Below are 25,463 nucleotides of genomic sequence, written 5' to 3'. Positions count from 1 at the left end.
TGCGGTCCTTTTGACGCAAGCAGCGTTGTCAATGGGAAATGCGGCTGTTTCTGTTCGCCAATCATCTTTCGCTGCTCTCCACGTTCGCCTACAGAAGGAGATGGGGTCCAATAGTTCCTTCAGTTCCATCAGTCCCTTTTTGATGTCTTTGCTGACGTTCCTCTGGAGGGACGTTGCCGACCGAATACGCACACACACATTAATATAAGGGCAAGGAGAAGTTTTCTGCCCCAGAAATTTAGGAGGTTGAAAACGTTTGACCACCGGGACCTAGGAAATCTGTGTGCGCAAAGAAAGGACATAATAAAGTCGTTGACTGCCTTTGCAGTGAATATGGCCAGTTGCAATTTACCAACTTTGTAGGAACTGTCAATTATAAGAATAGCCTCAATTTCAATTCCCATTCGGGATAATTAACAGCTGCCCAAATAATATCTCCGGCCATCTTTTGTAATATTTGAAAGCCATTATTTCCTTTGAAGTTTGCCACTAAGTCACGGTACACCTAATTCAGTATATATGCATTAACTTACTTCAATTGGTAAACGTAAATTGAGCTTTCTACCTCAAAATAAATTTAAAATTTAATTCCATATTAAGAGAAATATCCTTAATACACCACATACGTCCTTATGTAGGAATACTTTACAGAATGCACATATTGCAGAGATTTATCAATGAATTCTGCATTTGCGGCGGGGACTCTCTGAAAAGTTTTAAATTTATCTTCTCAAGCTTTGAGTAAATTATCAACCCAGTCAAATAGAAAGTATCTCACAAACTCGTGAATAATTGCCGTAAAAGGCCTGCTTTTATCATTTATATTATGAACTACCAAACTTCCGTTGAATTGTGACTCAAGAAACCGGGAAAAGCCACAAACCAACTGTTTTTTGACAACTTAAATTTTGAAGTAATCTTACATCTTTTGGCTTAACTAAAATTCTAATGGTTGCCAGAAGTGTCAACTTAACAAAATTATACAACTTTATAGCCACATTTTATGCAGACACGATATAGGTTTCCCAGAATTTATCCAACCAAACTCAGAACGTACTGAGCTGATTTCTGAATTATCCAGAATTTTCAATTTGAAATTCGAGACTTTACATTTCCAAATTATGGTTTATAGGATTTTCAATATTTTTGCTATGAAGCATTCAACTTACCTTTATACCAGTTGCAATGGGGCCGAAATTCTATAAAAACAAATTATTTAAATCTGTAGGCATACATGCCCATGACAGCGTACAATCACATACTTTTTACCCGACGGATCGCCCCAGGCATTAAAGAAATTGATGTTTGCAAGTTTGTGAAATTGTTGACCATGCTGGTCTGCCTTGTCTTCCATTTCTAGATAGTGCCCTTATAGACTTTTAGAGCTTGATCATCCTCATTCATACGAATTAGGTGACCCCCCACTGCAACCTATTTATCTACAACCTGACGGTCATAGTATCGCTCATAGATTTCGCCGTTATGTAGGCTACGGAATCGTCCATCCTCATGTAGGGGTCGAAAAATTCTTCGAAGGATTCTTCCCCTGAATGCGACCAGGAGTTCGCAATTTTTCTTGCTAAGAACCCAAGTCTCCGAGGAATACATCAGGACTGGTCAGATTTTGTCATAGTGAGACGTTTCGAACGGTTATGATTTTCGACCCTATTATTATTTTGTTAAGGGAAAGTCGCACCGCGTCCTTGAAGAACTATTGTGCACATTTTACTGGTTATAGTGTACCGATTGATCATAGTACCTCAAGCAGGCCTATAACCGTTAGGAACTTTAGTATGGTCCCCACTTCTAGATCTTTCAGCTTTGCATCTGGTAGTAAGTGTTCTCCCAGATGCCTCGACCTACTTTGTACAAGTGCCGGACACTGTCCCAGGACGTGTATAGAGGTTTCGTCCTCCTCCTCACAAAACCTGCACCCAGTGTCCGTAGATATCCCTAGCTTCCCTAGGTGATAGTTCAGCCGACAATGACCAGCGAGAATTCCCACTATGATTCGGAGGTTCGTTTTGGTGAGGTTTAAGCAATCCTATCCCCGTATGGGTTCGTATCCCCCAATAAGCGCCCTGGGCTGCTCCGTCCCCGGTAGGCCCGCCGGCCCGATCGTGAGGAGTATACCCTTGCCCTCCACCTTGCTTCTGAAGACTCTCCATAGACGGGTATTTTTTTTTTTTTTTTTTTTTTGGGGTAGGGTAGGTGAATGCATTTACGCACACAGTGTTGGACTCCCGATTCGGTACATCGTCGGACTACCAACTAAACACCTCCCCATCGTCAGAGAGCTAGCCTGGAACCGTTTGTCACATTACTTCGGGCCAGCCCCCGATCTCTCCCGCCTTGCGGAGCCTTCAAATCAGGGAATTCCTTTCACCAACGGGAGGGGAGAGGAGGAAGGGAACTGTCAGTTCAAGGAACTCCCTGCCATCCGGCTCCTCCACCGGTCGAGTTCTATCTTCTTAGCAACGAGAAGGGCCCGAACGTAATGGGCAACACGGTTCCAGCTGTCAGCAGTCCTCAGCATCTCTTCCACAATGTTGTCTGGAGAGAGATCCCCTGTGTTTAAATAGAGCTGCTGACGAACCCCATCCCACCTTCCACAAGAAAAAAAAGTGTGGTGGGCATCGTCCACAACTCCATTGCAAAACACACAGTCCGGAGAATGCGCCTTTCCAATCTTGTGCAGGTAAGACTGAAAACTTCCATGCCCACTTAAAAATTGGGTAAGGAAATAGTCAGTCTCACCATGCTTCCGATTCAGCCACGCACCTAGGTTGCCGATGAGCCGCGCAGTCCATCTGCCTCTAGTTTCATTTTGCCAAGAGAGCTGCCACTCGTCTAGAGTGTGTTGCCGTTCTTCGCGAGCAACCACCTCCCTTGGCTCATCTCCCTTGCGCTTGTATATGGCCTGACGCTCCCTAGCAAGAAGGGCAACGGGGATAACTCCCGCGATCACCATCACGGCCGGTTCAGAGACTGTGCGGTACGCAGACGCCACTCGTAAAGCTCCCCGTCTCTGTACTTGCGCGAGGCGTCTACGATATACCTCCTTGTTAAGAGCGCCAGCCCATACCTCTGCGCCGTAGAGCAGGGCAGACTGCGTTGAGCTCATCAGGAGACGTCGCCTACTAGACGTAGGACCCCCAATGTTTGCCATTAGCCTACTTAACGCCGAAACTCCAACCGCAGCCTTGTTCGCTGCTGCTTGGATTTGCTCAGAAAAGCTCATCTTTGAGTCAAGAGTCAACCCGAGGTACTTTACCGCTGATTTTGACTCGATTATCGACTCGCCGAACGATATGGGACACAGGGTCGGAATTCTCTTCTTAGTCAGGATGACTACTTCGGTTTTTTCCAGTGCAAGGTTGAAACCATGAGTAGTCATCCATCCGCTTACCCGTCGCATCAATATGCCGAGTCTGCTTTGCGCCTGTTCGACAGTGCGTCCAGCAACAAGCGCTGCGACATCATCTGCGTAGCCGACCAGGCGCGATTCTTCTGGCATGTCGAGTTTAAGCAGACTGTCATAGGTAGCGTTCCAGAGGTCCGGCCCTAGGATGGATCCCTGTGCTACCCCCGACGTGACCTCCATCCACCTTTGACCCTCTAGTGTTTCATAGAGCAGGGAGCGATTCCTCAGATAGTCCCTCAAAATCCGTAAGAGATAGTTCGGCACGTTGAAGGTATTGTCTAGTGTGCCTAGAATGTCTTTCCATCTTACGGAATTGAAGGCGTTTCTGACGTCAAGCGTTACGAGGAGCACCACCCGTCGAGTTCGGCGGCTATGTGCCTCTGCTCGTTGAACGGCGTCCACGACCTGCATGACAGCATCAATTGTCGATCTCCCTGCCCTAAAACCAAACTGCCGGGGAGATAAATCTCCGGCAGCGCGTATCGCTTCAGCGAGTCTACTTCTGATGAGCTTTTCGAGCACTTTCCCAGCAGTATCAAGCATACATAGCGGGCGGTATGAAGACGGCAGTTCGGGATCGCCTTTCCCTTTAGGGATCAGCGCAAGCCTCGCAACTTTCCAACGAGCAGGGAAAATGCCCTCTTTCAGGCAAGCGTTGAATGCACCGAGCAGTAGGCCTGGCCGGTGTTGGAATACCAGTTTGTACACCTCTGCTGGAATACCATCGGGTCCTGGCGCCTTCTTGTTTTTCATAGAGAGGACTGCCTGTTCCAACTCTTTTACAGAGAAAAGTGGACAGTCCTCTGCGCTCTCCGCGCCGACGTCACCATCCCATACGGGGTGTGCAGGGAAGAGTGCCCTCACAATGCGGTCCATCTGCTCGGCCTTAAGTGAACAGGGTTTCCGCAGAGCCCCGATTTTTCGGGTTACAAGTTTGTAACCGAGTCCCCACGGATCCCCGTTCACCTCGTCGATCAGATCTTGCCAGCAGCGAGCTTTGCTCTTGTTTATTGCGCTGCGGAGTCTCCTTTTGGCTGATTTGTACTCCATCATTATGGTACATGCCTCTTCCCGGTCGCCTAGACGTTGTGTTAAGCGGCGGAGCCTGTGACATTCCTTCCGGAGCTCTGCGATTTCCACTGTCCACCAATACATGGAAGGTTTGCCGCGCCTCGATGTCTTCCTGGGCATGGAGGCTCCGCAGACCGTCGTTATCAGGTTCATAACTGAATTTACGACAGTGTCAGCAGCGGCGCCACCGCCCCCAGGAGTACCCTTCAGCGTGGCCCCACCCGTTCCCAGAGTTTCGACAAACTTCCCGGTGTTCACCTTCGCGACGTTCCATACACAGAAAGATCGCTGGGGTGGCGCACACCGAGAGTTTGTGTCCACCACTTCAAAAGCAATGTATTGGTGGTCACTGGCCGAAAACTCTTCCAGAACTCGCCACCCGTCCACCAGCGACACCAGTGATTCCGATGCGAAGGTTACGTCTGGAATGCTTCCTTCGCAGCCCGGGCGCCGGAACGTTGGGGTGGATCCGGTGTTTAGAACTACCAGTCCTGTTCTCGCCGCCATTTCCAAAATTCGTTTCCCTCTGGAATCTGTGTGAGGCATGCCCCATTCAAGTGCCCTAGCATTGAAGTCACCTCCGACCAGGATCCGCCCATCCGTGCTTAAGATAGCGTCCTCCAATGCCTCAAGCCTCCGACGAAAGTCCGGCATCGTCTCATTCGGCGTAAGATAGACACTAAAAAACGTTATCCCTGAACACCGAATCCAAACAAAGCCGTCCCCTCGGCCTTGGGCAAGAACCCCCAGGAGGGTGCCGTCCCGAACCCAGATGGCAGCGGTACCTGATATGTCTGGGTGCCATGAAACTGGGCCCTTGTTTCGGTACTGCTCACTGATGAGTACTAAATCAGCTTTGGTCTCCGCAGCGAACTGCGCTAGCAACTCGTGAGCGGTTGCACTCCGGTGCATATTGATTTGTAGGATGCGAATCATGTTGACCGTATCCTAGCTCTTTCCAGTTCTGCTCTGAAAACTGGACACCGCCCCGATCCCGCAGTGTGCGCAATGCTCTCATCAGTCGCGCCACGGTCCTTGCATAGAACGCAGCTTTCCTTTTCATTGCAGCTGTTCGCTTTATGGCCTGCCTGACCGCATTTACGGCATGTTGCCCTTCTGTCAGGTCCCCGACAGTTTGCAGATGTGTGCCCATAATCCAAACATCTGTAACATTTGGTTGGGGCGGCCCGAATTCGTATCCTACACACTACCCAACCAATTCTTATTTTCCCGCTGTTTAGAAGCTTCCTCGCGTAGTGCTCGGCAACTTCCACCACAGCGAGTTTTTGGCCTCGTGAGTTTGCGGAGGTGATACCAATCCGGACATTGGTTACCTCCGGGCATTCGCGTTTGATGGCCTCTTCTACCTCGTTCTTTTCCGTGAGACAGTCAAGGTCTCGTATTTCTAAAGCACACGTGGGTTCCAGGCTAGAAACCAAAGCTTTTTCTCCTAGAAGCCCCTTGACTGCTTCACAGAACGTGACTTTATTTATAGTCTTCGGGCCTAGTTCGACTAAGACTCCACCACCCTTCGTTTTACGTATGGAAGACACCTCCGCTCCGTTGTCTTCGGGTTTGATTTTGTAACGGATTTCGCTGAGGACTTCCGCAAAAGTCTTGCCTTCCGTCGGCTTAATAAGCAAAGCTGGCGGTCTAGTCCTCCTTCGTCTCCCCACCTTTTCTTTTGACACTCCATCCTTCGTGTCCGCTTTAGTTTTAGGCAGAGGTTTTTCTGATGGCGCGACGTGTTGTTGTCTTTTGATCCTCTTCGCCTTCTTCTTTCCAGCCCTGGAGAGTACCTGAGTGAAGTCTCCTTCAGATGTCCCTTCCTCCTTTCGTTTTTTACCAAGTTCACTCTGCAATGGGCTGTCAGCGATCCGTTTGGTACTCGTGGTGTTCTCCTCGGGAAGCGCGGTTGTTTCTGCTTCCTGCGGATTTTGTCTTACTTTCCATGTTCGCCTATAATATGAAATCCTGTCCAGGAGCTCTTCCAGTTCCATTAGCCCGTTTTTCACTCCCTTACCGACGTTTTTCTGAAGGAACGTCGAAGATCGCATGTGCTTCACAATTGCTGTGCATTTTTTAATAAGTCTTTCCTCTTCCGCTTGTGCCAGAGTAATCGACAGTCCTCCCACTCGGCTTATATTCGAAACCATTTTATTAGTTTCGGCAGTTTCCACTGTGCCTCTTTCCCCAATTACAGCACTGTGCTGTATGGTCTGGGTTCCTCCTATCTGTGTTGCAGGTGCTGCATCACTTTCCGAGCCTTTCTCTCCGTCTGCGCGTTCCGATGTCTCGTCGGGTATTTCAGCCCTTGTTGCGTCCTTCGCTGGGCGCTGGGGCGAACGGCGCATTTTCGTGCTGCGAATAAACGCAGTCAGCTCACTCTCCATTTCCACTATCTCCTCGTTCTGTTCGTTTTTTTTCTCCATTTGAGTTGTTTACCAGCGCATCGTGTGCAAGGGAGCGGGCCGCAATAGTCAGGAACGGGTATACCCTCGGGGACACAGCCCCTACCCCAGTTCCCTGAGACCTGACCTACGCTTAGCTGATCCCGGAATTCACGGACGGATCAGCGCTCGCTCGGGGCAACGCGGTCTACTAACACCGGTTCAATGCACACTACCCGACCAGGGTCCCGAAGGGGCTGGCTCCTGATACACGCCACAACTACCACCTTGGCAGAGCTAGGCTCACATCACCCCATCGACGTCGACAGGGAGTTGTCGACGGCTCCGGGGACTCCCAGTGTGTCCCAGCGTGTATCGGTCATTAGCAGTTCGCTCTTCACCGAGAAACTTTCTCGAGGCTACTACCTAGGACGCAAGTATTATGCCAGCTAGGGGGTCAGAACTACTTGCTCGGGCACCTCGGGGACGCCACTCCCCGTATCGTAAACGACCCATGAAGGATCGTTGACGATCCCTGAGGGATCCATAGACCCATAGACGGGTATGGAGATCTTCATTCTGAGCGGTAAGGAAGCTCATAGGGTCTTCTGTTTCTATTGCCGCGGCTTTTGGCAGAAAAACTGTCGCCATGTGGGCTCCTGGTATATCATCCCCAGCACATGTTGACAGTTCCACCCGTTCCCAGCCTGGCAATCTAGGAACTATGGTTCTAACCCATTCTGCGGTGTCTTCCGTCGCGCAGTCCTCCTGTATAAGGTCTGGTCGAAAGCGTGTGGCGCGGCAGGATCTGCAGCATTCGAAATTTATTTCGAATGTATTATTTAAAAAGTGATAATAAAAATCGAAAATCGCTGCAAGAGACGGCGTTAGGTGTTTCGCATCTTGCTGCGGCCTGCCGTGTCGGAGTAAAATTCACCGCGTTTCGTTATAAATTCACCGCGTCTGCATTACAATTCGTACTTTTCGTGATCCCATCGGACCCACAAGTGACCGCCCTCGCCGTACGCGTTCCTCCGTTTTGGAGGCGGAACCCGGAGCTGTGGTTCGTGCATTTGGAAGCGCAGTTCCAAATGTCCGGCATCACCACAGACGCGACCCGCTTCAACTACGCGGTGGTCGGCCTGGACGAGGAGTCCATACTTCTGGTGTCCGACGTAGTGAAGTCGGCATCGTACTCACAGCTCAAGAGCGAGTTGATCAGACGCCTGTCGGCAAGCGAGTCGGCAAAATTAGACCACTTGCTGGCGGGTTTAACGTTGGGTGATCGAACTCCCAGCCAATTGCTTCGCGAAATGAGGCAATTGGGTGGGAGCAAGATTGGCGACGACCTGATCAAGTCGCTCTGGCTGCGACGGCTTCCGGAGGGCACCCAGGCGATACTAGCTTGCGTTTCCGGTTCCTTGGAGGAACTGGCAGCGACGGCCGACCAGGTTCAGGAGGTGTACGCTCGCCCAACCATAGCGGCCGTTCAACCACAGTCGGATGAGGTGAGCGACTTACGGCGCGAGATAGCGGCTTTAACGGCCAGCGTGGCCGAGATGCGGGCGACGTTGGACGCTCAGCGTTCGAGTGCCAGATCGCGAGCTCGCTCACGGTCTGCCACACGAAAAGGGCGTTCGGGTAGCAGGTCGTCAAGACAGCCTGCGGACCAAGGTATTTGCTGGTGCCATCGTAACTTCGGAGATAAAGCGACAAGATGTACGCTACCTTGTAAATTCGCGCCTACCGCAAAAAACTAGGTCCGCGGGGGGTTTTGGCGACGGCCACCCAGAGCGCAGCGCCACGTCGCCTAACTATTTTCGACCCCCTCAGCAGGCGCAACTACCTCGTCGACACGGGTGCGGAGGTTTCGGTTCTTCCCGTACCCCGGCATCATCGACTTTATCCACAACCCCTCAAACTAGCGACAGCAAATTCCTCCCGCATCAATACTTACGGGTACAGGCAAGTGGACGTGAGTCTTGGCTTGCGTAGGACGTTTCCGTGGCGTTTCATCCTGGCGGATGTCAGCTTCCCCATATTAGGCGCAGACTTCATGTGTCACTATGGGTTGCTGGTGGACTTGCAAAATAAGTCCCTTATAGACCCCACAACCAACCTTAATTCGTCGGGCCAAATGGTATCTCACGCTGACAATAACCTTTCCGTTCTTTTGCAAGACATCACCGACTCTCGTGTTCGGACACTCCTCCAAAAGTTCAGCCAGATTACTACCGAGTGTAGTCTCTCGAAACCAGTGAAGCACAATGTGCAGAACCACATAAATACTACTGGTTCCCCGATTTTCTCGAAGGTGCGTCCTCTACCACCCCAGAAACTGGCTATCGCGCGGAAAGAATTTGAATAACTTGTTCAACAGGGTATCTGCAGGCCCTCAAACAGCTGTTTACATATGGTCCCTAAGCCAAATGGCGAATGCCCTGTGGGGATTACAGAAGGCTAAACGCACAGACTGTTCCTGACCGATATCCAATTCCACTCATCCACGACTTTGCGCATCACCTCGCGAATTGCCGCATCTTTTCGACCTTGGACTTAGCCAAGGCATACCACCAAATCCCAGTAGCTCCTGAAGACATTCCAAAGACGGCAATATGCACACCCTTTGGACTCTTCGAGTTCACCCGAATGCCGAAAGTCATTCGGCGCAAACCTTTCAAAGGTTCATTCACTCAGTCCTGCGAAACCTCGATTTCTGTTTCGTCTATTTGGATGATGTTTTGGTCGCTTCCTCCACTGAGTCTGAGCACTTAGCCCATCTAGAGTGCATTTTTCAACGTCTCCTTGAGGCCGGTTTAGTACTAAACGTTGAGAAATGCAGATTCCTTCAACAACAAGTGATATTCCTCGGCCACTCCATTTCCTCTGAAGGAATACAGCCCGACCCAGACAAGGTGCAAGCAATCACAAGCTTCCCGCGTCCAAAAACAGTTAGGGAGTTGAGGAGGTTCTTGGACATGCTAAACTTTTACCGTCGTTTCCTGCCCAAGGCCGCCCATCACCAGTCCGTTTTGAACGCGTACTTGTCTGGCCCCAAAACAAAAGACACACGAGAGATTGTGTGGTCTGAAGAGGCTGTCCGCGCGTTCAATAAATCCCGACAGCAACTGGCTGATGCTACACTTTTGGCATTTCCTCAGCAAGATGCTCCCCTAGCCGTTTTTGTTGATGCCTCTGACATCGCAGTAGGTGCTGCCCTTCACCAAAAGGTGGATCAAGTTTGGCAGCCGTTGAGCTTCTTCTCGAAACAGTTGAATCCCGCTCAACGGAACTACAGTACCTACGATCGCGAACTGCTCGCCGCGTACTTGTCCATCAAATACTTCCGTTTCTCCCTAGAAGGCAGGCCGTTCACAGTGTTCACGGACCATACGCCTCTCACTTATGCTTTGAAACAAAAGCCCAACAAAGCGTCCCCTCGTCAGTTTCGACACCTGAGCTTCATCAGCCAGTTTACGTCAGACATCCAGCACGTGTCCGGCAAGGACAACATAGTTGCTGGCGCTTTGTCTCGTGTCTCCGAGGTTAACATCCCCGCCTCACTCGATTTCTCGACTATTGCCAAGGCGCAGGAGGATGACGCAGCACTTCAGAGCCTCAAGTCCAACCCCAAAAAAAAATTTCGGGAGTTGCCAATCTTCGGCTCAAACCTCTCGCTCTGCTGCGAAGACTCGGAAAAGGGACCTCGGCCATACATTCCGGCCACATTTCGCAAGGAAGTGTTCGACGCAGTTTACGACTTGGCGCATCCCGGCATCAGGACAACAAACCGGTTAGTCACCGGAAAATACTTCTGGCCCTCCATGAACAAGGATATCAATTCCTGGGCCAGAGAGTGCATCGCATGCCAAAAGTGTAAAGTCTCCAGGCATGTAAGGAAAGAAGTGGGCTCATTCCCCCGCACTACCAAGCGTTTCCACACGATACACCTCGACATAATAGGGCCTTTGCGAGACTCGCACGGTTACAAGTATTGCCTCACAATCATCGACAGGTTCACGCGGTGGCCTGAGGCAATACCTCTGAAAGACATCACGGCGCAATCTTGTGCCGAAGCCCTCTGCCGAGAGTGGATACCTCGCTTTGGCGTCCCTGCAGTGGTCATCACTGACCAGGGAATGCAATTTGAATCCACCCTTTTCTCGGAGTTAGGCAAACTCCTGGGTTTTAAACGCCAGCGGACTACGGCATACCACCCGCAATCCAATGGGATGCTGGCACCGGACGCTGAAAGCCGCCATTATGGCACGCGACGACCCGTCCTGGACCCAAGTCTTGCCCCTCGTCCTACTCGGCCTTCGTACAACCCACCGAGAGGAATTTGCTGCCAGCCCCGCGGAGTTGGTTTACGGGGAGAACCCAAGACTCCCAAGCGATCCGGTCTCCGACAAGAGATCGGGTCTCACGGAGTCGGGGTTGGTGCGTCTGCTGAGGGACAATCTCCGACGCATCAAAGCGCCACCACCCACTCGACACGCGTCCATACCTGCTTGTTCGCCCAAGGAACTGGACACATGCACGCACGTGCTTATCAGGACGGACGCCGTCCGGAAGCCGCTGCAGCCCCCATATGAGGGCCCGTACCGCGTTCTCGAGAGGGGAGAACATTTCTTCCAGCTCGAGATCGGTGGTCACTAAAAGGCGGTCTCTTTGTCCAGGCTGAAACCCGTGTGCGCCCCGAAGCAGCGTCGTGTCCGCTGTGTGGATTAACGGCGAACGAAGTTCCGGGATCCGTCGCTGAAACCCCCTAGGTTTCGTCTGGGGGCGGAGTGATGTGGCGCGGCAGGATCTGCAGCATTCGAAATTTATTTCGAATGTTGCGTATGCGGACGGGTAGATGGCGCGGAACTCTCCACTCACTCATTTTCTGAACGCACCAGGGGAGTGGAGAATTAGCGGTGGAAAGATGCCGTTGGTTGGGACAGTAAGGACCGCATGGAAATAAGTCGGTCTTCTGTTTCCAACCGCGGCGGCGTAAACACTAAATGAAAAAGTGATTTTTGCGATTGTTTATAATATTTTGCCTACTTAGAGATAGATTTCAATCAATCATTTTAGCTGATATAAGTGTTACTATCAATTCGATTATAACAATTGACTTTTGTGACATTTGAATCTCGACCTTTTGCTTTAACCATTGAGCCATCCGCCCTTCAACTTGAGACAGTTACTCTCCTAAGCAAAACGTTTTTGTGTGGCATAGTAAACATAAATGTATATCAAGATATCGTAACGAGAAGTAATTTTGGAGTCGAGATACAACAAGCGTATCCCTGTGAATACCAGTTTCAAAGTCCAACCCTTGATCACCTGCTTGACGGCAAGGTCCTCAATGATTTCCTGCTCCTCACGAGTGAGTATTTGCTCGGGAAACCTTTTTGGCAGTATGATCAGTCGAATGCCCTTGACCGCACTAGCATAGCTAATGGCGGGCTTCCTGGGTGCTGCCTTCACTCCTGACCTGCCCGGGTTTTCTCCCCCCTTGGGTTCAGGTTTGGATTTTTTGGGAGCATTCCCTTCATGCGGGCTGATCTCTACCGCTCCCCGCTTTCTCGGCTCCGGTAGAGATCTCTTAGGTCTGTCCTGAGCCTTCTTAAGAGCCTCTTCTGGTTTCAGGCCCTGCCTTCAGATAGCGAATGGTCTCGAAAGTGATTCTGCTGCTTTTATCTGGCCTCGCACATTAATCAGAATCAGTCTAGTCGGTCTTATTAATTTCGCTGGGATATTAAATTCTGTCATGGTACAGTTGTACTCTGGCTGCGCTATCATAGGCGGCCTTAAAGTCGACGAAAGATGGTGCAACTGATGTCCATATTCAGTTCTTCCATCGCTTGTCGGGCAGAGAAAATCTGATCTGTTGCTAATTTGCCTGGAGTGAAGTCGCTTTGGTATGGACCAATGATGTTCTGGGCATATGGGGCTATCCGTCCTAACAGGATGGCGGAGAATATTTTATAGATGGTACTCGGCAACGTGATACCTCTATAATTGCTGCACTGTTTGATATCTCCCTTTTTATGTATGGGACAGACAATTCCTCTTTGCCAGTCACCAGACATTGATTCGCTGTCCCACACGTTAAGCATCAGTTGATGAACCACGTGGTGTAATTGGTCACCTCCATATTTTACCAATTCTGCTGTAATTCCATTGGCTCCTAGGTTTTTAATCCGGTGGATTGCATGAACTTTTTCTTCTATGTTTGGTGGTGGAACCGTTTGCCCGTCGTCTTTAGTTGAAGGGGCTCCAATTCACGATGTCCTGGTTGTCGAGCAGTTCATCAAAATACTCAATCCATCGCTCCAATATGCTCATTCTGTCGGAAATCAGATTTCCCTCTTTGCCTCGGCAGGATGAGCATTGTGGTGTATAAGGCTTCATCCTCCGGACTTGGTGGTAAAACTTCCGCGCCTGGTGTGGTTTCTCCTTGTACTTTTCGACTTCACAGACCTGTTGGTTATCCCAGGCTTCCTTTTTTTGTCTGTGAAATTGTTGCTCCGCTCGACGTAGTTCGTGATAAGTCTCTGCGCGTGCCCGCATCCTTTGAGAATGCAACATTACTCTGTATTGAGCATTCTTTCGTTCCGTTGTTAGCTTACATTCATTGTCGAACCAGCCATTCGGACTCTTTTTGGGACTGGGGCCAAGTAAGTTTGTGGCCGTATTTATGATGAAGTTCTTCAGGTGATTTTGAGGATCATTTGTTGATGCTTCATCTCCAGGTTATCTGTTGACGGCGGTTGTTGTGAAATCCATTCCCCCTTATAGATGTAGCGGAGGACTGTGCTGTGGATGGCTTCAGTGTTAAGTCGCACCTGATTGTTGCAGGGGAATTTGGGTGGTGTTGCTATTCGAGCTTGAAGCACCATCCCAACGAGATAGTGATCCAAGTCTTTATTGGCCTCCCTATATGTTCTGATATTCATCAAGGCTGAGATGACGCGACGTTCAATCAGCACGTGGTCAATTTTGTTGAAAGTGGTCCCGTCTGGAGAGGCTTTCGTTTGTTTGTGGACTACTTTCCGAGCAAACCAGGTACTTCCAACAGCCATTTCGTGGGACACTGCTAACTGAATAATCCGCAGTCCGTTATCATTTCTATCCTTATGTAAGCTGTGAGAGCCGACGTATCGGGCGGGAATACGGGCTTCATCCCTACTTGACCCTTGAAATCTGCAAGTATGATTTTGATATCATACTTGGGACAGACTTCGTGGGTCCGCACAACTGCCTCGTAGAAGGTATCCTTCTCCGACTCTGCAGTCTACTCTGTAGGGGTGGGAACGTTTATGAGGCTTAACTTGCCTCACAAACGCAGTGCATAGCCTTTCGCTTATATTTTCAAAGCCAATAACAGCAGATTTAATTTTTTGGCTGAGTAAGAAACCTACTCTGAGCACATGGTTTACTGGATGGGTTCACCAGGAAACCGGTCCCTGTCCATCGCATCTCTTACAACGCTGTTACATCACCCTTATATTGGGACAGGGTATCGGCTAGCTGCTTAGTAGCATTCGGTCTGTACAGGGAGCGCACGTTGCATGAGAAAATGACCAAATTGTTAATCCGTTATCGTTGCCGGGTTTGTCGTTGTAAAATTCATCCTGTACGAGGCTCCTTCCGTGGCTTCGTAACATCGGTTTTCCGTGTAGGGTTGTCAGCCCTACCTTACCCCGGACCTGGAAGACCAGTTGATAGATTTTTTCCCATTTTTAGGAACGGGAGACTCGCCTTCATCCTTCTTCGGCTGCAGTTTTTCATAAAGATCACCACGTGGAGGGGGAGGTAGGTTTGGTAGTAGAGCTATTGGTGTTGGTTCAGCAGGTGTTTCCCAGATTTTATGCTCCATTGTGGGTGCCAATCCACGTTTCGCCCTGGGACCTATACTACCCTTTGACCGCCGAGATAACTGGTGCTCTAGAGATATGAAAGGATAGTGTTGGCAGTCGGCTGGCAAGGCTATGACATCAATATTTTGGAATGCGCATGGTATAATATTCATCGAAGATCCTGAGAACGGAAAAACCGTAAACAGCAATTTCGAATTGCTTCCACTTCCACCGTATTCTCCTGATCTAACCCCCGGCAATTTTTTCCTGTTTTCAGACCTTACGAGAATGCCCGCTGGAAAGAAATTTAGCGCCGATGAAGAGGCAATCGGCGAAACTGAGGCTTATTGAGGCTTTGTCCTCTGGAGTTGGCAGACGAAACTCCCATACTAACATCCGGGCAATTCCATTTTGTCGCCTTCTCCACCTAGTGAGACAGTGATAGGTGACCTAGTAAGATAATTCAGTTGTCTTGTTTCAAGGGTTCACATGGGTTCTAGGTTCGAAAATACTGTTTCTGTGCCTAGAATGCTCTGGAGTGTCTTGCAGAACCTTTTCTTCTCGTAAGCTGCGTTGTTGTGTACTTCTTGAAGGACTTTCGCCAAAGGTGTCCCTCCGTTCGACTTAGTGAGAATGACCTCTGACCGCGGTTTACCCCTTCTATTTTTCTTTGACGTTCATGTTGCCGTTGTAGTCGATTTCAATCTTGATCGGCAAATCAACGCTGTTCTCCTCTCGCCTCCTTTTGTCGATGATTTATTCCCTCTTTGACGGGCTGAGAGCACTCGGTTTTTGTGCTGCTAGGGGTTGCACCAGCCATGTGTTTTTTCTCCAGCTCGTTTCTGGCCGTCTTCCAGGAGTTTTGCTGGTGTGCAATAAGGCCCAGCAAGGTTTCCCATATCCATTACGCTATTTTTTACATTCATGGAGATGTTTCAACTGACGATGATAGCAGCCTTCATTTTGCGTAAGATCACCCCGCACTTCTTCCTCTACCCTTGTTTTTCCGATGAGGTCCATCCTCTCCGGTGAGATGACTTACATTTCCGCCACTTTTTCCCGCAGCTCGGAGTTTGCCATCTTTTCTCATGACCCCTTTTATGAACCTGAATTCGATGGCGTCTCTTCTTTTCGGCTGAGAGAACTCCTAGCCTCTACGGTGTCACTCCCTTTTTCACTTCCAGTCATCTTCACAGTTGGATAGTGGGCCTTTCTACTTTTTCAGTATGTGACCGTCGTAACTTCGGAAAAAGAGATTTATAGTAGAATCTCGGATTTTAGCTGCCCGAATGATCTTCTTGATTGCCTATATGAGCAGGGAGGTCACGCGTGGCCTGACGTAAATTCTTATCGGAGTTTGTGTTCAGAGCCAGCACCCCGCGTCGTCATCGTTATCGCCGCTCACGTTGGCTCACCACCACTAGAGACTAGCCGTTATCCGTGGCTCCTAACTGGGGGGTTCGAGTCGACTTGTTTCGGAAATAACAAGGATCGTTGCCATCCATTAACTTTGCCCAGTCTTTTCGCATCTGTTTGGCCCCCGTGAAGACCTTCACAGACTTTGCTGATAGGCTTTCCAAAATTAAAAACCACAGAGAGAGATACTTTCAAAACCCCATCTAGCCTTGATGATACCGTTTCGCTAGTGGTATATTCCTTCTAGACAAATATTCTCAAGGACATGCATTGCCATATCTCTTTCAACAAATTACACGGCACACAACTCGTCGCCCCACAAACTATTTTCGTTTCAGCTCCTTATTTCCTTAGTTTCCCCATCAGTCCATGAAATCGAATTTTTCATTATTCAGAGCCCACCCTAATTACAATTTTCCCCAAGATTTACCAAGTAAATCTCCCACCAACAGGAGATGTGTTCGTACTGGGATGCGATAACGTATACTGGTAAATACACAAAATAAATGAATTTCAGGGAAGCGTGCGAATATCGTAACACACTCGTTAACACAACATTCCCAAACTCAACCACGCCGACATCAACATGAAACAGAATGTCGAGATAAGGTGAACAACAGGAAGACATTTCAACATTGTGTGATATGTCAGACCAAGAAGTTAATTTCCGATTAATATGCGTGGCATAAAATGAAGACAGACAGAGGACGGAATGCTGTTGCTCCGAGGGTATTAGCCCCATCCTTGTGAAGCAGAATCCTGCCCGAGATGGGGTGCGAAAGGGTTGAGTGATTCGTTTATTGAGAATTTGTTGGAGTATCTATCTCGGAGCGAGGACACGAGAATATTTACAACCACTTTTAGCAACAACTTTATTTTGAAGGAAGCGAAACACGAAATCACTTGTTAACGCACTCTCCGGAAAAATGGGTCCTCGTACCCCACCTACCCTGGGTTAATTCATGCTTAATTGGGTTAGGCTATGTTTTTAAGATGAGCATCCCTCCTGCATGCCACCAGAAACGACAATTAGTTCCTCATTAATTCTAAATAGGTACATACATGCTTGGGGGAGTCCACTGCTCCCTCATTATAATCGGATCTAAGATGCCATTCTAGCCTTAAATCGCTCACTCTTCCTATTCAAATCGTTCTGTTCGTTAAATCTGAAATCTACCCAAAGGATCCAATTTCATATTCAATGGACGACTTATGTGCTGGTTTAATGATGCCTTACATAATTCCTCCAACTCCAGAAGGGCAAGAGAGCATGAAAATTGAATGGGGACGGTATAGGAGATCTTTTTTGAAAATAAATCAAAACAGGTAGGAAATGTAGTCCTGGATATACATATCAGTTCCATGTAGGCTAACGAATGTCCAGAAATCATCATCATCATCATCAACGGCGCAACAACAGGTATCCGGTTTAGGCCTGCCTTAATAAGGAACTCCAGGCATCCCAGTGTTGCGCCGGGGTCCACCAATTTGATATCCTTAAAAACGGTCTGGCATCCTGACCTACACTATCGCTCCATCTCAGGCAGAGTCTGCCTCGTCTTCTTTTTGTACCATGCCCAGAAATATTAGAAAATAATGAGGAGCTGCAGCCTAATGACAAAACCTGTGTCGGCTCCGTCAATCAAAGCAGTTGTACTCCGACAGCAGGAATTCGTCCCAAGGTCTCTTTTCACCATCAGCAGCGGTGAAGGGAGACGCGCTCCTAGAAAAGCTCCAACCAGCATCCCTCTAGTAACAACAAAAGGTTTTTCATACGCTACTCACTAGCAATCCCTAATCCACCAACCAATAAATAGCAATTCTCGATCGCCTCACAGACTCACTCGACAGGTGACTGCACATTCTCCCCACTTGGGTGGAACTTGGCGAAAAGGACAATTCACAGCTCCTCCGGAATCCTCGATCATCGATGACGCTCTAGACATAAGGGTGAAAGGCTGAAAAGGCTGAAAGTATTTAAAGAATCGAGTTTAATGCCAGTTGTTTTAAGTAGGAGGTGTGGCTTTCATGTGGCGAAGGTTGTCTTTCAGCAGGCGCAGCAATCCCGAAACTGTGAGACCCGATCTCTTGTCGAAGATCGGATCACTTGGGAGTCTTGGGTTCTCCCCGTATACCAGCTCCGCGGGGCTGGCAGCAAACTCCTCTCGGCGGATTCTTCGTAGGTCGAGTAGGACGAAAGGCAAGACCTGAGTCCAGGACGGATCATCACGAGCCATAATGGCGGCTTTCAGCATCCCATTGGATTGCAGGTGGTAAGCCGTAGTTCGCTGACATTTGAATCCCATGGGTTTGCCTAACTCCGAAAAAAGGGTGGACTCACATTGCATTCCTTGGTCAGTGATGATCACTGCAGGGACGCCAAAGCGAGGAATCCACTCTCGTGAGAGGCTTCGGCACAAGATTGCGCCGTAATGTCCTTCAGAGATATTGCCTCAGACCACCGCGTAAACCTGTCGATGATTGTGAGGCAATATTTGTAACCGTGCGAGTCTCGCAAAGATACTACGATATCGAGGTGTATTGTGTGGAACCGCTTGAAGGTCCGGGGAAATGAGCCCCTTTTTTTACATGCCTCGTGAAGTATTTCTCGGTGACTAACCGATTTGTTGTCCTGATGCCTGGATGCGTTACGTCGTGAACTGCGTGGAATACTTCCTTGCAGAAGGTGGCCGGAATGTATGGCCGAGGTACCTTTTCCGAGCATTCTCAGCAGAAAGAGAGGTTCGAGCCGAAGATGGGCAACTCCCGAAATTTATATTTGGGGTTGGATTTGAGGCTCTGAAGTACTGCGTCATCTACCTGCGCCTTGGCGTTAGCCGAGAAGTCGAGTGAGGCGGGGATGTTAACCTCTGCAGCACTTGACAACGTGTCAGCAACCACGTTATCTTTTCCTGACACGTGTTGGATGGCTGATAAAGCTCAAGTGCCGAAGATGGCGAGGTGACGCTTTGTCGGGGTTTTGCCTGCCTTGGACAAGAAACCACGATAGATGTTTAACATTCCCAAGAATTGATAGACCAGTAGCTTTCTCCAAACTACAATTTTTATTTTTCAATCTAGATATATATTTCGGAAGCAACTTACACCCTTCATCAGTAAGATGGGTATACTGATGCCCACGATAATGAAGCGCCAAGAAAACGCTTGTCGGAGTTCTAAACTCAAGTTTGCATGCCGATAGCCATACGGGCGGTTGCGGTGTTGAATTATGATACCGGAATATGGGAAGAATTTGCACAGAAGCGACAGTTTTGACCTAATATAACTTTGTTAATAATAGTGCGATTTTCACCAAATTTGGTAGGATCATGCTCTAGTCTACATTGTTGCAACATTTCATAATACTAAGGTGTACTTAAGGGGGTTTTCCTGTCAATTACTACAAATTATAGTAATATAACTTGACTTTATTTGAACAGGTATTGCCAATTTGCCAATTTTTACGACCCGGGGGTCGTGGAAATTTTCAATTTTCCTCGATTTTCGTGAGTCCCTCGGGCCGTCGTTTTTCCGCTATATCTTGCGTCTCCAACATCGTAGAGTGAAAATTCTTGCATTTCCTGAATCTGGGCCGCCTCCCCGTTCGAACGAGGTATCGCGCGAGGAAACCCGTCGATTTTGCATTTTTGCCAATTTTTACGACCCGGGGGTCGTGGAAATTTTCAATTTTCCTTGATTTTCGTGAGTCCCTCGGGCAGTCGTTTTTCCGCTATATCTTGCGTCTCCGACATCGTAGAGTGAAAATTCTTGCATTTCCTGAATCTGGGTCGCCTCCCCGTTCGAACGAGGTATCGTGCGAGGAAATCCGTCGACTTTGCATTTTTGCCAATTTTTATGACCCGGGGGTCGCGGAAATTTTCCATTTTCCTCGATTTTCGTGAGTCCCTCGGGCCGTCGTTTTTCCGCTATATCTTGCGTCTCCGACATCGTAGAGTGAAAATTCTTGCATTTCCTAAATCTGGGCCGCCTCCCCGTTCGAACGAGGCATCGCGCGAGGAAATCCGTCGACTTTGCATTTTTGCCAATTTTTACGACCCGGGGGTCGTGGAAATTTTCAATTTTCCTCGATTTTCGTGAGTCCCTCGGGCCGTCGTTTTTCCGCTATATCTTGCGTCTCCGACATCGTAGAGTGAAAATTCTTGCATTTCCTGAATCTGGGCCGCCTCCCCGTTCGAACGAGGTATCGCGCGAGGAAATCCGTCGATTTTGCATTTTTGCCAATTTTTACGACCCGGGGGTCGCGGAAATTTTCCATTTTCCTCGATTTTCGTGAGTCCCTCGGGCCGTCGTTTTTGCGCTATATCTTGCGTCTCCGACATCGTAGAGTGAAAATTCTTGCATTTCCTAAATCTGGGCCGCCTCCCCGTTCGAACGAGGTATCGCGCGAGGAAAACCGTCGATTTTGCATTTTTGCCAATTTTTACGACCCGGGGGTCGTGGAAATTTTCAATTTTCCTCGATTTTCGTGAGTCCCTCGGGCCGTCGTTTTTCCGCTATATCTTGCGTCTGCGACATCGTAGAGTGAAAATTCTTGCATTTCCTATTCAGGAAATGGGCCGCCTCCCCGTTCGAACGAGGCATCGCGCGAGGAAATCCGTCGACTTTGCATTTTTACCAATTTTTACGACCCGGGGGTCGTGGAAATTTTCAATTTTCCTCGATTTTCGTGAGTCCCTCGGGCCGTCGTTTTTCCGCTATATCTTGCGTCTCCGACATCGTAGAGTGAAAATTCTTGCATTTCCTGAATCTGGGCCGCCTCCCCGTTCGAACGAGGTGTCGCGCGAGGAAATCCGTCGATTTTGCATTTTTGCCAATTTTTACGACCCGGGGGTCGTGGAAATTTTCAATTTTCCTCGATTTTCGTGAGTCCCTCGGGCCGTCGTTTTTCCGCTATATCTTGCGTCTCCGACATCGTAGAGTGAAAATTCTTGCATTTCCTGAATCTGGGTCGCCTCCCCGTTCGAACGAGGTATCGCGCGAGGAAATCCGTCGATTTTGCATTTTTGCCAATTTTTACGACTCGGGGGTCGTGGAAATTTTCCATTTTCCTCGATTTTCGTGAGTCCCTCGGGCCGTCGTTTTTCCGCTATATCTTGCGTCTCCGACATCGTAGAGTGAAAATTCTTGCATTTCCTGAATCTGGGCCGCCTCCCCGTTCGAACGAGGCATCGCGCGAGGAAATCCGTCGACTTTGCATTTTTGCCAATTTTTACGACCCGGGGGTCGTGGAAATTTTCAATTTTCCTCGATTTTCGTGAGTCCCTCGGGCCGTCGTTTTTCCGCTATATCTTGCGTCTCCGACATCGTAGAGTGAAAATTCTTGCATTTCCTGAATCTGGGCCGCCTCCCCGTTCGAACGAGGTATCGCGCGCGGAAATCCGTCGATTTCGCATTTTTGCCAATTTTTACGACCCGGGGGTCGTGGAAATTTTCAATTTTCCTCGATTTTCGTGAGTCCCTCGAGCCGTCGTTTTTCCGCTATATCTTGCGTCTCCGACATCGTAGAGTGAAAATTCTTGCATTTCCTGAATCTGGGTCGCCTCCCCGTTCGAACGAGGTATCGCGCGAGGAAATCCGTCGATTTTGCATTTTTGCCAATTTTTACGACCCGGGGGTCGTGGAAATTTTCAATTTTCCTCGATTTTCGTGAGTCCCTCGGGCCGTCGTTTTTCCGCTATATCTTGCGTCTACGATGTCGGCATCGTAGAGTGAAAATTCTTGCATTTCCTGAATCTGGGTCGCCTCCCCGTTCGAACGAGGTGTCGCGCGAGGAAATCCGTCGATTTTGCATTTTTGCCAATTTTTACGACCCGGGGGTCGTGGAAATTTTCAATTTTCCTCGATTTTCGTGAGTCCCTCGAGCCGTCGTTTTTCCGCTATATCTTGCGTCTCCGACATCGTAGAGTGAAAATTCTTGCATTTCCTGAATCTGGGTCACCTCCCCGTTCGAACGAGGTATCGCGCGAGGAAATCCGTCGATTTTGCATTTTTGCCAATTTTTACGACCCGGGGGTCGTGGAAATTTTCAATTTTCCTCGATTTTCGTGAGTCCCTCGGGCCGTCGTTTTTCCGCTATATCTTGCGTCTCCGACATCGTAGAGTGAAAATTCTTGCATTTCCTGAATCTGGGCCGCCTCCCCGTTCGAACGAGGTATCGCGCGAGGAAATCCGTCGATTTTGCATTTTTGCCAATTTTTACGACCCGGGGGTCGTGGAAATTTTCCATTTTCCTCGATTTTCGTGATTCCCTCGGGCCGTCGTTTTTCCGCTATATCTTGCGTCTCCGACATCGTAGAGTGAAAATTCTTGCGTTTCCTGAATCTGGGCCGCCTCCCCGTTCGAACGAGGTATCGCGCGAGGAAATCCGTCGATTTTGCATTTTTGCCAATTTTTACGACCCGGGGGTCGTGGAAATTTTCAATTTTCCTTGATTTTCGTGAGTCCCTCGGGGAGTCGTTTTTCCGCTATATCTTGCGTCTCCGACATCGTAGAGTGAAAATTCTTGCATTTCCTGAATCTGGGCCGCCTCCCCGTTCGAACGAGGTATCGCGCGAGGAAATCCGTCGATTTTGCATTTTTGCCAATTTGTACGACCCGGGGGTCGCGGAAATTTTCAATTTTCCTCGATTTTCGTGAGTCCCTCGGGCCGTCGTTTTTCCGCTATATCTTGCGTCTCCGACATCGTAGAGTGAAAATTCTTGCATTTCCTGAATCTGGGCCGCCTCCCCGTTCGAACGAGGTATCGCGCGAGGAAATCCGTCGATTTTGCATTTTTGCCAATTTTTACGACCCGGGGGTCGTGGAAATTTTCAATTTTCCTCGATTTTCGTGAGTCCCTCGGGCCGTCGTTTTTCCGCTATATCTTGCGTCTCCGACATCGTAGAGTGAAAATTCTTGCATTTCCTGAATCTGGGCCGCCTCCCCGTTCGAACGAGGTATCGCGCGAGGAAATCCGTCGATTTTGCATTTTTGCCAATTTTTACGACCCGGGGGTCGTGGAAATTTTCAATTTTCCTCGATTTTCGTGAGTCCCTCGGGCCGTCGTTTTTCCGCTATATCTTGCGTCTCCGACATCGTAGAGTGAAAATTCTTGCATTTCCTGAATCTGGGCCGCCTCCCCGTTCGAACGAGGTATCGCGCGAGGAAATCCGTTGATTTTGCATTTTTGCCAATTTTTACGACCCGGGGGTCGTGGAAATTTTCAATTTTCCTCGATTTTCGTGAGTCCCTCGGGCCGTCGTTTTTCCGCTATATCTTGCGTCTCCGACATCGTAGAGTGAAAATTCTTGCATTTCCTGAATCTGGGCCGCCTCCCCGTTCGAACGAGGTATCGCGCGAGGAAAACCGTCGATTTTGCATTTTTGCCAATTTTTACGACCCGGGGGTCGTGTAAATTTTCAATTTTCCTCGATTTTCGTGAGTCCCTCGGGCCGTCGTTTTTCCGCTATATCTTGCGTCTCCGACATCGTAGAGTGAAAATTCTTGCATTTCCTGAATCTGGGTCGCCTCCCCGTTCGAACGAGGTATCGCGCGAGGAAATCCGTTGATTTTGCATTTTTGCCAATTTTTACGACCCGGGGGTCGTGGAAATTTTCAATTTTCCTCGATTTTCGTGAGTCCCTCGGGCCGTCGTTTTTCCGCTATATCTTGCGTCTCCGACATCGTAGAGTGAAAATTCTTGCATTTCCTGAATCTGGGCCGCCTCCCCGTTCGAACGAGGTATCGCGCGAGGAAAACCGTCGATTTTGCATTTTTGCCAATTTTTACGACCCGGGGGTCGTGTAAATTTTCAATTTTCCTCGATTTTCGTGAGTCCCTCGGGCCGTCGTTTTTCCGCTATATCTTGCGTCTCCGACATCGTAGAGTGAAAATTCTTGCATTTCCTGAATCTGGGTCGCCTCCCCGTTCGAACGAGGTATCGCGCGAGGAAATCCGTCGATTTTGCATTTTTGCCAATTTTTACGACCCGGGGGTCGTGGAAATTTTCAATTTTCCTCGATTTTCGTGAGTCCCTCGAGCAGTCGTTTTTCCGCTATATCTTGCGTCTCCGACATCGTAGAGTGAAAATTCTTGCATTTCCTGAATCTGGGTCGCCTCCCCGTTCGAACGAGGTATCGCGCGAGGAAATCCGTCGATTTTGCATTTTTGCCAATTTTTACGACCCGGGGGTCGTGGAAATTTTCAATTTTCCTCGATTTTCGTGAGTCCCTCGGGCCGTCGTTTTTCCGCTATATCTTGCGTCTGCGACATCGTAGAGTGAAAATTCTTGCATTTCCTGAATCTGGGCCGCCTCCCCGTTCGAACGAGGTATCGCGCGAGGAAATCCGTCGATTTTGCATTTTTGCCAATTTTTACGACCCGGGGGTCGTGGAAATTTTCAATTTTCCTTGATTTTCGTGAGTCCCTCGGGCAGTCGTTTTTCCGCTATATCTTGCGTCTCCGACATCGTAGAGTGAAAATTCTTGCATTTCCTGAATCTGGGTCGCCTCCCCGTTCGAACGAGGTATCGCGCGAGGAAATCCGTCGATTTTGCATTTTTGCCAATTTTTACGACCCGGGGGTCGTGTAAATTTTCAATTTTCCTCGATTTTCGTGAGTCCCTCGGGCCGTCGTTTTTCCGCTATATCTTGCGTCTCCGACATCGTAGAGTGAAAATTCTTGCATTTCCTGAATCTGGGTCGCCTCCCCGTTCGAACGAGGTATCGCGCGAGGAAATCCGTCGATTTTGCATTTTTGCCAATTTTTACGACCCGGGGGGCGTGGAAATTTTCAATTTTCCTCGATTTTCGTGAGTCCCTCGGGCCGTCGTTTTTGCGCTATATCTTGCGTCTCCGACATCGTAGAGTGAAAATTCTTGCATTTCCTGAATCTGGGCCGCCTCCCCGTTCGAACGAGGCATCGCGCGAGGAAATCCGTCGACTTTGCATTTTTGCCAATTTTTACGACCCGGGGGTCGTGGAAATTTTCAATTTTCCTCGATTTTCGTGAGTCCCTCGGGCCGTCGTTTTTCCGCTATATCTTGCGTCTCCGACATCGTAGAGTGAAAATTCTTGCATTTCCTGAATCTGGGCCGCCTCCCCGTTCGAACGAGGCATCGCGCGAGGAAATCCGTCGACTTTGCATTTTTGCCAATTTTTACGACCCGGGGGTCGTGGAAATTTTCAATTTTCCTCGATTTTCGTGAGTCCCTCGGGCCGTCGTTTTTCCGCTATATCTTGCGTCTCCGACATCGTAGAGTGAAAATTCTTGCATTTCCTGAATCTGGGCCGCCTCCCCGTTCGAACGAGGTAT

This window comes from Hermetia illucens, chromosome 6 (assembly GCF_905115235.1).
Source record: "Hermetia illucens chromosome 6, iHerIll2.2.curated.20191125, whole genome shotgun sequence".
In the NCBI taxonomy this organism is placed as follows: Eukaryota; Metazoa; Arthropoda; class Insecta; order Diptera; family Stratiomyidae; genus Hermetia; species Hermetia illucens.
Note: the sequence above shows the minus strand (reverse complement) of the source record.